At 39.9% G+C, this 13,332-nt stretch overlaps 1 pseudogene; it reads right to left on the bottom strand.

Annotated features, from left to right (window-relative positions):
* LOC100982930 (FYVE, RhoGEF and PH domain-containing protein 5-like) overlaps positions 1–13,332 on the bottom strand; it is a 176,429-nt pseudogene that overhangs the window by 27,210 nt on the left and 135,887 nt on the right.

Here is a 13,332-nt window from a genome sequence, read left to right as displayed (position 1 = left end):
AACTCCTAGGCTCATGTGATCCTCCCACCTTGACCTTCCAAATTGTTGGGATTACAGGCGTGAGCCACCTTGCCCAGCCTATGTTTATTTCTTTAACAAATACTTTAGCACGTACTATGTGCCACGTGCTATTCAAAGGTCTTTAAAAATATTAATTCCTCAAAGCCTTGTAACTACCTGAAGTAGGGTTTGTTATTATAGTGACTTTTACAGATTGTTAAAGCAAACTAAATATGGCCTGAGAAGGACTCCGTACTTCTACATTTGAGTCCTTATGGATGAACAGTAACCTAGTTTAATAGTCAGACAAAATTGAAAACCTAACTTAATAGTATGCACTTGTAACAATAGCAGAGTGCTGGCCAATCCCAACAGCCGTACTTCAACATAAACTGCTAAATGTTCAAACTGTGTTCAAATAAGGCAAACTCTGAGCTGTAACCAATCTAGTTGTTTCTGTACTTCACTTCGCATTCCTGTCCTTCTTTGTCTATAAATTTGTTCTGACCACAAGGCATCCCTGGAGTCTCTCTGAATCTGCTGTGATTCTGGGGGCTGCCCGATTCATGAACGATTCATGAACTGTTCATTGCTCAACTAAACTCCTTTAAATTTAATTCGGCTGAAGATTTTCTTCTATCAGGTGGTGTCAGAAGTGGGATCTGAAGCGGAGGTTCCAGCAACTCCCAGGAGCACTGAATGAACACGCAAGGTAGCTGCAGGACCCACTTGCGTCCACTGATCTCTCAGAGCAGCTGGGGATTGTGGGTAAGCTCCCTCTCAGATTTCAGAGCTCCATGGATTTGTGTTTTGAGCCGAGTTTCTTTGAGCAAATTTCTGATCCAAACTGGGTTTGGAGTTGCGACAGAAACTGGACTGGGTTCAGAAACAGATTTGACCTGGGAATTAACTGGCTTGGATCCAGTTAGAGGCCTCTTACCTCTGACTGAGTCAAAAAGGAACTGGTAGTAACCAGATATATTGCAGGGGTTATAAAATTTGGCTTTTGAAAATTCACTGGGATTTTTGTGTTCTACCCGTTTGTTTCATTTTTCTGGTGGGCTTAGGTAGGAAAAAAATCATTGGCTAAGTTAATCAGGAGAACCTGACAGTAAAGCCAATATTTTTGGTAAAAATGGTATCCTTAATTTCTGGTAAACTGTGTTCCTTCTGGCTTATACATTAGGCCTGGGAAGCAATGAAGTTTTACAGAAATGGCAAAATCTTAAGATAACTTACAGTGGAACGTTCGGAATGAACAACAATACATTGAAGTACATTTAAAAATGAGGGCTCTTAGTAAAGTACCTTTTGGCTAAGTATGGATTTGGCACTACGGGATGCCAACTGCTCTTCTCTTTGGAATAATCTGCCTTGCACTCTTTGCTGATGACTATGGGTGACAAAATTAGGCACATACAGAGGGGTTGGACATGGGGAGCTTTTTCCTCCTTCAAAAGGGGAAACAAGAGCTGATGGGACTGCTGGAAAAGATCCCTTTGCTACCAAGAAGCAGCCACCTGAACTTTTCAGTGTTGCTGCAATAGGTGGGTCTTTCTCTGGTCTCTCTGATCATTTTGCCTTCCCCACCCTGCCACAGGCAATGCTGTTCTCTCTCTCCTTTGCCTTTCTTATCTTTTCTATTATTCAGGGTGACCATCTTGCCCAGAGACCACATGTTGAAATTCCTAGTCAGAGGTTGGATTAACCATGATGGGGCCCAACCAGGGGCAAGTTTGAGCCTTGCCAGTTTGATATTGGGTGCTCAGCAGAGTGGCTAATGTCTATGTTTTGTCACACATATTTTGTTCTAGCCAGACGAAAAAAGGTAAATTTCCTTTATGATGCTGCTTGGCCCCCAGCACGATGGTGCAAGCTGGATCACTGGGGCTGCTCAGGGAAAAGGAACCCAGAAGCCTGGCATGCTGGCAAAAGGGTAAGAATTTCTTACCAGTCAGACTTCTGGCTTCTCTCTCTCTCTCTGGCAAACGGTTGTGAAGTCTTGCAGAAATGGCAAAATCTTACAGAAACGGTAAAAATCACTATATTTCTCTTCTGTATAGTTTTGATTAATGCAAAAAATAATTCTGAGGCTAGTCTTAAACTGATGTATTTGTGCTATGAATTTGTTTTTCTGTGTCAAGGGGTACCTTAGGATAAAATATGGGCTTAGGACTCCATAAGCTTTACTGCTCAAGACAGCTCAACAAGCTGGTCAATAACAAACTTTCCTGCAGGTCCCTGAAATAAACAAAAAAAATGGATGGGGTCTCATCTTGTTTTATGTCCTTGGGAGCTTGACCTTGTAACCAGGTTGAGGTACTTTCTCTTGGTCTCCGCCTTCCAGGGAACGGGGATTTTAGGGTTTATGTCATAGTTAGCTCTAAAAATTATCTTGAGTAGTTAAAAGCCTTTGCAAGCTCAAAATTAACTACTCTAGACTCCTTCTAAGAAGTACAGTGAAGACCGCCCTGTGCTGTAGCTCAGTAACTTAGGCTTTGCCCTTTCATGCTGGCAGTCCACGTTCAATTTCCTACTTAGAAGCAAGTCCTTTCTGGTTTAATATCCGCATGACCTTGTACAGCCTCTTCTCCATGGACTAATTTACATTTTTCTTTCTCTGAGCACCACCTGGGAGGTTACCTTTGGTAAAGTTCAAAAGCCAGAAATATCAGCCATTTGGCCTGGCTGAAATTGGGTAATAAGAAATTTTAAAAAGACTTTATTAAAGAATGCTACAGTTAAAAGAAAGCTTAACTAAAAGTAGATATTCAAGCTCTAACAGCCTGGACTCCTTGGGAAAAACAGGAGGCACCAGAGACCCATTTCCTGGCCCTATTCTTCCAAGGACTCCACCATAAAGCCATTAACCAATTAAGAAACTTAAAAACTGGTAAATGAAAAATCTTATAACTTCTGTAGTACTCTTCTTCTGTCTGTGTAATTATATATGTGTTATGTGTAATGTTTATATAAAAGAGCTCTAATTAATTGGCTTAAACAAAAATAAGTGCTTAAATCAAATATTTTGAAAGCAAAATAAAAACTATAATGCCTTTTAGTTCATGTAACTTTAGTAATCTTTGGGAAATAAAAACAGCTCTAAAGATTATTGATAAAATAAAGACATTTTACCTAAATTATGCAGGTCAGATATTAGGTTTGCTAAATGCTTTAAGGTCATAAACTGCTTTGACTTTTAAAAAATTGTTCAATTTATTTTTGAGACATTACATTTTAAATAAAGCCTGGGGATATATGGAATTAGCCATGCCCCCTAACTATGCAAAGAAGGTTATAAAGAAAAGAGATTTTACCTAAGAAAGGATGTTGCATGGTAAATTCTTGTCCTAAGGTAAAATGACAGGTTATTTAAAAAGAGGGATGTTTAGGGCAAGTCAGAAAGTCTAAACATGACATACATGGTCTGTGTAAGTCATGAAAGAATTTGTGAACAGGAATTTATGCCAGAAATGCTGTACAATTCAAAGGTGATTAAGCCTCCTAAATGATTCATAAAAGGCCACTATGACTCAAATGTACAGCCTGCCTGCTTTATAGCTAGGTAAGGCCAGGGACGAGGGGAGTTAGAGGCTGGAAAGAGTCAGACCTTATCTGCATTTCTGTCTGGGTCCTAGGCTCCACACCTAGCACATAATTAAAATCCCTTACTTACCAAGGTTTTCACCAAAAGTAAAAGTCGTAAGAGTTAACATTGTAATATGTAATTGAGACTACTGAAAAAATAGGTTTACATGCAAGGTGTGTAAGGAGAATGAAATGTTTTTTTGTAAGAGATCATAAGAAAGTATGGTAATGTAAATTTTTGCCTAGGTTAGAGGGTTAAAGGATTGTTTTAAATTAAATAAGTTTGAATAAGTTATGGAAGGTTTGAATAAGTTGTGGAAGGTTTATAAAAATTAATTGTAAGAGGCCAGGCATGGTGGCTCACACCTGTAATCCCAGCACTTTGGGAGGCCAAGGCGGGCAGATCAGGAGGTCAGGAGATTGAGACCATCCGGGCCAACATGGTAAAATCCTGTCTCTACTAAAAATACAAAAAAATTAGCCGGATGTGGTGGCATGTGCCTGTAGTCCCAGCTACTCGGGAGGCTGAGGCAGGAGAATTGCTTGAACCCGGGAGGCAGAGGTTGCAGTGAGCCAAGATCACGCCACTGCACTCCAGCCTGGTGACAGAGCAAGACTCCATCTCAAAAAAAAAAAAAAAAGAAAAAAAAAGAAAAAATTAATTGTAAGAGATTCTATGTGTAAACATATTGGCTAAAGTTAAAATGGCATTACTCAGTTTTTTCCATAAATTGGACATTGGAATAAAATCACAACAGAGTTTTCTTAGAACATTGTTCTGCTCTGAGAAAAACTTTGTAAAGGGTTACAAAATGTTTATAAAAATCTTACCTTATGGTCAAACTAATTAAAACAATAGATTTATAAAATATTAAAAGCTAGCTTTAACATTAAAAATATGCAAATGGAAACATAAAATTTGGTTTTCTCTTTTAAAAAAGATTTTTATGTAATATTAAAAGATAATGAAAGGTTTTTGTTTACCTTTTAAATAAACTACAAAAGAAATAGCGGGGGAAAGGAAAGGAAAGAGACAGAGTCAGCTGCCCTCATGCTATCTTCACTGGGTCTTGTTTGGAAAGCTGAGTCTCTTCTCTACCAGACTAATGTTTTTTCCTTTAAAAAATTTTTGAGTTATTTTGGCTAAATGAATGAACTATGATAACCTAAGATTCTATTTTGTAATATCCATTTTTTTACCATTTTTTATTATATTTTAAGTTTTAGGGTACATGTGCACAACATGCAGGTTTGTTACATATGTATATATGTGCCATGTTGGTGTGCTGCACCCATTAACTCATCATTTATCATTAGGTATATCTCCTAATGCTATCCCTCCCCCCTCCCCCCACCTCACAACAGGCCCCGGTGTGTGATGTTCCCCTTCCTGTGTCCATGTGTTCTCATTGTTCAATTCCCACCTATGAGTGAGAACATGTGGTGTTTGGTTTTTTGTCCTTGCGATAGTTTGCTGAGAATGATGGTTTCCAGCTTCATCCATGTCCCTACAAAGGACATGAACTCATCATTTTTTATGGCTGCATAGTATTCCATGGTGTATATGTGCCACATTTTCTTAATCCAGTCTATCATTGTTGGACATTTGGGTTGGTTCCAAGTCTTTACTATTGTGAATAGTGCTGCAATAAACATACGTGTGCATGTGTCTTTAGAGCAGCATGATTTATAATCCTTTGGGTATATACCCAGTAATGGGATGGCTGGGTCAAATGGTATTTCTAGTTCTAGATCCCTGAGGAATCGCCACACTAACTTCCACAATGGTTGAACTAGTTTACAGTCCCACCAACAGTGTAAAATGTTCCTATTTCTCCACATCCTCTCCAGCACCTGTTGTTTCCTGACTTTTTAATGATCACCATTCTAACTGGTGTGACATAGTATCTCATTGTGGTTTTGATTTGCATTTCTCTGATGGTCAGTGATGATGAGCATTTTTTCATGTGTCTGTTGGCTGCATAAATGTCTTCTTTCGAGAAGTGTCTGTTCATATCCTTTGCCCACTTTTTGATAGAGTTGTTTGTTTTTTTCTTGTAAATTTGTTTGAGTTCATTGTAGATTCTGGATATTAGCCCTTTGTCAGATGAGTAGAACACAAAAATTTTCTCCCATTCTGTAGGTTGCCTATTCACTCTCATGGTAGTTTCTTTTGCTGTGTAGAAGCTCTTTAGTTTAATTAGATCCCATTTGTCAACTTTGGCTTTTGTTGCCGTTGCTTTTGGTGTTTTAGACATGAAGTCCTTGCCCATGCCTATGTCCTGAATGGTATTGCCTAGGTTTTCCTCTAGGGTTTTTATGGTTTTAGGTCTAACATTTAAGTCTTTAATCCATCTTGAATTAATTTTTGCATAAGGTGTAAGGAAGGGATCCAGTTTCAGCTTTCTACATATGGCTAGTCAGTTTTCCCAGCACCATTTACTAAATAGGGAATTGTTTCCCCATTTCTTGTTTTTGTCAGGTTTGTCAAAGATCAGATGGTCGTAGATATGCGGCATTATTTCTGAGGGCTCTGTTCTGTTCCATTGGTCTATATCTCTGTTTTGGTACCAGTACCATGCTGTTTTGGTTACTGTAGCCTTGTAGTATAGTTTGAAGTCAGGTAGCGTGACGCCTCCCACTTTCTTCTTTTGGCTTAGGATTGACTTAGCAATGTGGGCTCTTTTTTCATTCCACATGAACTTTAAAGTAGTTTTTTCCAACTCTGTGAAGAAAGTCATTGGTAGCTTAATGGGGATGGCATTGAATCTATAAATTACCTTGGGCAGTATGGCCATTTTCACAATATTGATTCTTCCTATCCATGAGCATGGAATGTTCTTCCATTTGTTTGTGTCCTCTTTTATTTCATTGAGCAGTGGTTTGTAGTTCTCCTTGAAGAGGTCCTTCATGTCCCTTGTAAGTTGGATTCCTAGGTATTTTATTCCCTTTGAAGCAATTGTGAATGGGAGTTCACTCATGATTTGGCTCTCTGTTTGTCTGTTATTGGTGTATAAGAATGCTTGTGATTTTTGCACATTGATTTTGTATCCTGAGACTTTGCTGAAGTTGCTTATCAGCTTAAGGAGATTTTGGGCTGAGGCAATGGGATTTTCTAGATATACAGTCATGTCATCTGCAAACAGGGACAATTTGACTTCCTCTTTTCCTAACTGAATACCCTTTATTTCCTTCTCCTGCCTGATTGCCCTGACCAGAACTTCCAACACTATGTTGAATAGGAGTGGTGAGAGACGGCATCCCTGTCTTGTGCCAGTTTTCAAAGGGAATGCTTCCAGTTTTTGCCCATTCAGTATGATATTGGCTGTGGGTTTGTCATAGATAGCTCTTATTATTTTGAGATACGTCCCATCAATACCTAATTTATTGAGTCTTTAGCATGAAGGGTTGTTGAATTTTGTCAAAGGCCTTTTCTGCATCTGTTGAGATAATCATGTGATTTTTGTCGTTGGTTCTGTTTATATGCTGGATTACGTTTATTGATTTGCATATGTTGAACCAGCCTTGCATCCCAGGGATGAAGCCCACTTGATCATGGTGGATAGGCTTTTTGATGTGCTGCTGGATTCGGTTTGCCAGTATTTTATTGAGGATTTTTGCATCGATGTTCATCAGGGATAGTGGTCTAAAATTCTCTTTTTTTGTTGTCTCTGCCAGGCTTTGGTATCAGGATGATGCTAGCCTCATAAAATGAGTTAGGGAGGATTCCCTCTTTTTCTATTGATTGGAATAGTTTCAGAAGGAATGGTACCAGCTCCTCCTTGTACCTCTGGTAGAATTTGGCTGTGAATCCATCTGGTCCTGGACTTTTTTTGGTTGGTAAGCTATTAATTATTGCCTCAATTTCAGAGCCTGTTATTGGTCTATTCAGTTTCAACTTCTTCCTGGTTTAGTCTTGGGAGGGTGTATGTGTTGAGGAATTTATCCATTTCTTCTAGATTTTCTAGTTTATTTGCGTAGAGGTGTTTATAGTATTCTCTGATGGTAGTTTGTATTTCTGTGGGATTGGTGGTGATATCCCCTTTATCATTTTTTATTGCATCTATTTGATTCTTCTCTCTTTTCTTATTAGTCTTGCTAGTGGTCTATCAATTTTGTTGATCTTTTCAAAAAAACCAGCTCCTGGATTCATTGATTTTTTGAAGGGTTTCTTGTGTCTCTATTTCCTTCAGTTCTGCTCTGATCTTAGTTATTTCTTGCCGTCTGCTAGCTTTTGAATGTGTTTGCTCTTGCTTCTCTAGTTCTTTTAATTGTGAAGTCAAGGTGTCAATTTTAGATCTTTCCTGCTTTCTCTTGTGGGCATTTAGTGCTATAAATTTCCCTCTACACACTGCTTTGAATGTGTCCCAGAGATTCTGGTATGTTGTGTCTTTGTTCTCATTGGTTTCAAAGAACATCTTTATTTCTGCCTTCATTTCCTTATGTACCCAGTAGTCATTCAGGAGCAGGTTGTTCAGTTTCCATGTAGTTGAGTGGTTTTGAGTGAGTTTCTTAATCCTGAGTTCTAGTTTGATTGCACTGTGGTCTGAGAGACAGTTTGTTATAATTTCTTTCTTTTACATTTGCTGAGGAGTGCTTTACTTCCAACTATGTGGTCAATTTTGGAATAGGTGTGGTATGGTGCTGAAAAGAATTTATATTCTGTTGATTTGGGGTGGAGAGTTCTGTAGATGTCTATTAGGTCTGCTCGGTGCAGAGCTGAGTTCAATTCCTGGATATCCTTGTTAACTTTCTGTCTCTTTGATCTGTCTAATGTTGCCAGTGGGGTGCTAAAGTCTCCCATTATTATTGTGTGGGAGTCTAAGTGTCTTTGTAGGTCTCTAAGGACTTGCTTTATGAATCTGGGTGCTCCTGTATTGGGTGCATATATATTTAGGATAGTTAGCTCTTCTTGTTGAATTGATCCCTTTACCACTATGTAATGGCCTTCTTTGTTTGATCTTTGTTGGTTTAAAGTCTGTTTTATCAGAGACTAGGATTGCAACCCCTGCCTTTTTTTGTTTTCCATTTGCTTGATAGATCTTCCTCCATCCCTTTATTTTGAGCCTATGTGTGTCTCTGCTCATGAGATGGGTTTCCTGAATACAGCACACTGCTGGATCTTGACTCTTTCTCCAATTTGCCAGTCTGTGTCTTTTAATTGGAGCATTTAGTCCATTTACATTTAAGGTTAATATTGTTATGTGTGAATTTGATCCTGTCATTATGATGATAGCTGGTTATTTTGCTTGTTAGTTGATGCAGTTTCTTCCTAGCCTCGATGGTCTTTACAATTTGGCATGTTTTTGCAGTGGCTGGTACTGGTTGTTCCTTTCCATGTTTAGTGCTTCCTTCAGGAGTTCTTTTAGGGCAGGCCTGGTGGTGACAAAATCTCTCAGCATTTGCTTGTCTGTAAAGGATTTTATTTCTCCTTCACTTACGAAGCTTAGTTTGGCTGGATATGAAATTCTGGGTTGAAAATTATTTTCTTTAAGAATGTTGAATATTGGCCCCCACTCTCTTCTGGCTTGTAGAGTTTCTGCTGAGAGATCAGCTGTTAGTCTGATGGGCTTCCCTTTGTGGGTAACCCGACCTTTCTCTCTGGCTGCCCTTAACATTTTTTCCTTCATTTCAACTTTGGTGAATCTGACAATTATGTGTCTTGGAGTTGCTCTTCTCAAGGAGTATCTTTGTGGCATTCTCTGTATTTCCTGAATTTGAATGTTGGCCTGCCTTACTAGATTGGGGAAGTTCTCCTAGATAACATCCTGCAGAGTGTTTTCCAACTTGGTTCCATTCTCCCCGTCACTTTCAGGTACACCAATCAGACGTAGATTTGGTCTTTTCACATAGTCCCATATTTCTCGGAGGCTTTGTTCATTTCTTTTTATTCTTTTTTCTCTAAACTTCTCTTCTCACTCCATTTCATTCATTTGATCTTCAATCACTGATATCCTTTCTTCCAGTTGATCAAATTGGCTACTGAGACTTGTGCATTCGTCACGTAGTTCTCGTGCCTTGGTTTTCAGCTCCATCAGGTCCTTTAAGAACTTCTCTGCATTGGTTATTCTAGTTAGCCATTCGTCTAATTTTTTTCAAAGTTTTTAACTTCTTTGCCATGGGTTCGAACTTCCTCCTTTAGCTCAGAGTAGTTTGATTGTCTGAAGCCTTCTTCTCTCAACTCATCAAAGTCATTCTCCATCCAGCTTTGTCCCATTGCTGGTGAGGAGCTGCATTCCTTTGGAGGAGGAGAGGTGCTCTGATTTTTAGAGTTTCCAGTTTTTCTGCTCCGTTTTTTTCCCCATCCTTGTGGTTTTATCTACCTTTGGTCTTTGATGATGGTGACGTACAGATGGGGTTTTGGTGTGGATGTCCTTTCTGTTTGTTAGTTTTCCTTCTAACAGTCAGGACCCTCAGCTGCAGGTCTGTTGGAGTTTGCTGGAGGTCCACTCCAGACCCTGTTTGCCTGGGTATCAGCAGCAGAGGCTGCAGAATAGCGAATATTGGTGAACAACAAATGTTGCTGCCTGATCGTTCCTCTGGATGTTTTGTCTCAGAGGAGTATCCTGCCATGTGAGATGTCCATCTGCCCCTACTGGGGGGGTGCCTCCCAGTTAGGCTACTTGGGGGTCAGGGACCCACTTGAGGAGGCAGTCTGTCTGTTCTCAGATCTGCAGCTGCATGCTGGGAGAACCACTACTCTCTTCAAAGCTGTCAGACAGGGACATTTAAGTCTGCAGAGGATTCTGCTGCATTTTGTTTGGCTATGCCCTGACCCCAGAGGTGGAGTCTACAGAGGCAGGCAGGCCTCCTTGAGCTGTGGTGGGCTCCACCCAGTTCGAGCTTTCTGGCTGCTTTGTTTACCTACTCAAGCCTCAGCAATGGCGGGCGCCCCTCCCCCAGCCTTGCTGCCACCTTGCAGTTTGATCTCAGACTGCTGTGCTAGCAATGAGTGAGGCTCCATGGGCATAGGACCCTCCGAGCCAGGCATGGGATATAATCTCCTGGTGTGCTATTTGCTAAGACTGTTGGAAAAGCGCAGTATTAGGGTGAAAGTGACCCGATTTTCCAGGTGCCATCTGTCACCCCTTTCTTTGACTAGGAAAGGGAATTCCCTGACCCCTTGCACTTCCTGGGTGAGGCGATGCCTCTCCCTGCTTCGGCTCACGCTCGGTGCACTGCACCCACTGTCCTGCACCCACTGTCCAACACTCCCCAGTGAGATGAACCCAGTACCTCAGTTGGAAATGCAGAAATCACCCATCTTCTGTGTCGCTCATGCTGGGAGCTGTAGACTGGAGCTGTTCCTATTCGGCCATCTTGGCTCCACTCTCTGTAATATCCAATGTTTTAAACCTTTGGTATTTAACAAGCCTTTCAAAATCAAGCTCTATATTATCATGCTAAATCAGCCAATACTAAGGTTGTTTAAATATAAAATTTGAATGAACTCCATGGTCTAAGTCAAATTACCTATGATAATCCATTAGTTATCAATGCTATGCACCGAAATTGGAGAAACAACTGGTATTCAAGAGGACTTAAGTCCAATATTAAGCATGGATTCATAAAGAAGCAGGACTTAAGAACCTTATTATTTTGTTGTTGGGGGTTCTTCATTCCATGACTTGTCATGGAAAAGATAAAATGGTCCAAGTTGAATATATTGATGTGGTGACTTATAAACGATGGAAACAGTTTAAAACCAATGTTTGGTTCCATATTCCTGAAAAGACAATCAAAGGTTCAGGTACATCTGGTTACCTGATGGGCCATTTAAATGTTTATAAAGGTATTTCATTCAATTGCCATTTTTCAATGCATGCTATCTGGTTGTGTAGGGGCTTTCCCATGCAAGAGGGCTGATGTAACAGTGGATTGTTATGCTACAGTGTGTTTTCACCTGGTGGAGAAAGCTTCTTATGGTTCGCTGAGGACAATCCCTTCACAATCTAGAACCCAAGGGTTGGATCTTCTGGCAACATCAGAGAGGGACTGTCCTTGCCATCCACACCACAGCAAAACTTTGGAGCCTTGAATCTTGGGTTAATAATCTCATGACTGAGAAGGGTCCCTCCACACTCCTGGAACTGTACACCCATTGGAACCTTTAGGGTTGAGCTAACCAGGAAAGTGTCTCCCCAGAAGATGGCATCCTTGATGTGAACGGCTTTTCCCAAGATTACAGATCAAAACTTCTTCTATCAGGAGACTCTATCTTTAAATATTTTTTCCTTGTTTATGCCTCTATTAACAATATGAATGAAAATGGGGTCTATTATGTGCACTTATAGGGTATACTTTTATCTGTGAAGGATTTTCCAGCCAGCCTTATACATGAATAACCTTATACTTTAATAGATAAAAAATGAAGGCCCAATGTAGGTGAGAAACTTTAGTGGTATATATGTTGCCTTATAATCAGTCAAAACTCCCCTTAACCCACAACATGGATTAAAAAGAACATTGCCAGGAGGCCTTCACTCTGTAGGAAGGACATCATTTGTTAGGTCCTTTTTCCATGGTTTAGAATAAAAGAGGCAATAATTAGAAATGTCTCCCTCATAATAGGCTCTACAGCAAATTCTACTTTAAAGGCTATCATTACACAACAGACTCTAAATTCTCTTGTGAAAGTTATGTTAAATAATAGAATTGGCTAAACAGAGAAGTACCTGTGCAGCTGCTGACACTTGTGGCCTATGGAGAAATACATCAAGGTAAATTATAAAAATTCAGTTGTAGGAGATTAATGAAAAGACCACTTAGTCAAGCGACTAGACTATCTAGCACATTCTTTAATCTATTTAATTTTAGGTTTTTGGTTTATGGGGACTCTGGGTAAGGAGCATACTCCAAACTCTTGGTATTATCATCCTAATAGTCATAATAGTCTCCCCGGTGTGCTGTATTCTCTCAAAGGTTGTAAATGCTTGCCAGACATCTCTGGGACATCAAATGGTCTCTCTTCAACTGGAATGACAAAAGCTGAAAGAAATGGGTGACCATGAGGACGCTGCAACTTATGAATGACGTGCTGAGACCGGAAACCCAAAATAATGGTAACTGAGGGACCCTAAGTTTTGTTCACACTCTCACCTAAGTGAGAACCTGGCCAAAAAGGGGGAATTTTTTAAAACGAAATTATGGGAAACCATTATTTTCGACTGAGTTCATGTGCTAGGCCCCAACAAACCAAACCAAACTAACATGGAGTGACTCATGCTAAATATGACATAATCAAGCTAAGGCTTTAAGAAAACACAGATCCTAGAACAGACCAGGTTTTGTTTTTCTCCTGTAAACAGGACAGTCCAGCATAAGGTACTCTCTACTCAGTCCTTATTCTCTCCTTGCAAAACACACTATTCTGTTTCCCAGTAGGTTTCAAAGTCATATAAGTACATTTACAACACTAACAGTAACATCAATAACTAAGGTTTTGGTCAACCTCTCAAAATTGAGAAAATGACCAAAAGGGGGGAATTGTTAAAGCAAATTAAATACAGCCCCAGAAGGACTCTGTACTTCTATATTTGAGTCCTTGTGGATGAACTGTAACCTAGCTTAATAGACAAAATTGAAAACCTAATAGTATGCACCTGTAACAAGAGCAGAGTGTTGGCCAATCCCAGGGGCCATACTTCAACCACTCATAGACTACTGGATGTTCAAACTGTGTTCAAATAAGGTAAATGCTGAGCTGTATGTAACCAATCCCACTGTGTCTGTATCTCACTTCCA

The sequence above is a fragment of the Pan paniscus genome, chromosome 2 (assembly GCF_029289425.2).
Source record: "Pan paniscus chromosome 2, NHGRI_mPanPan1-v2.0_pri, whole genome shotgun sequence".
Classification (NCBI taxonomy): domain Eukaryota; kingdom Metazoa; phylum Chordata; class Mammalia; order Primates; family Hominidae; genus Pan; species Pan paniscus.
This window is presented reverse-complemented; position numbering and strand designations above follow the sequence as displayed.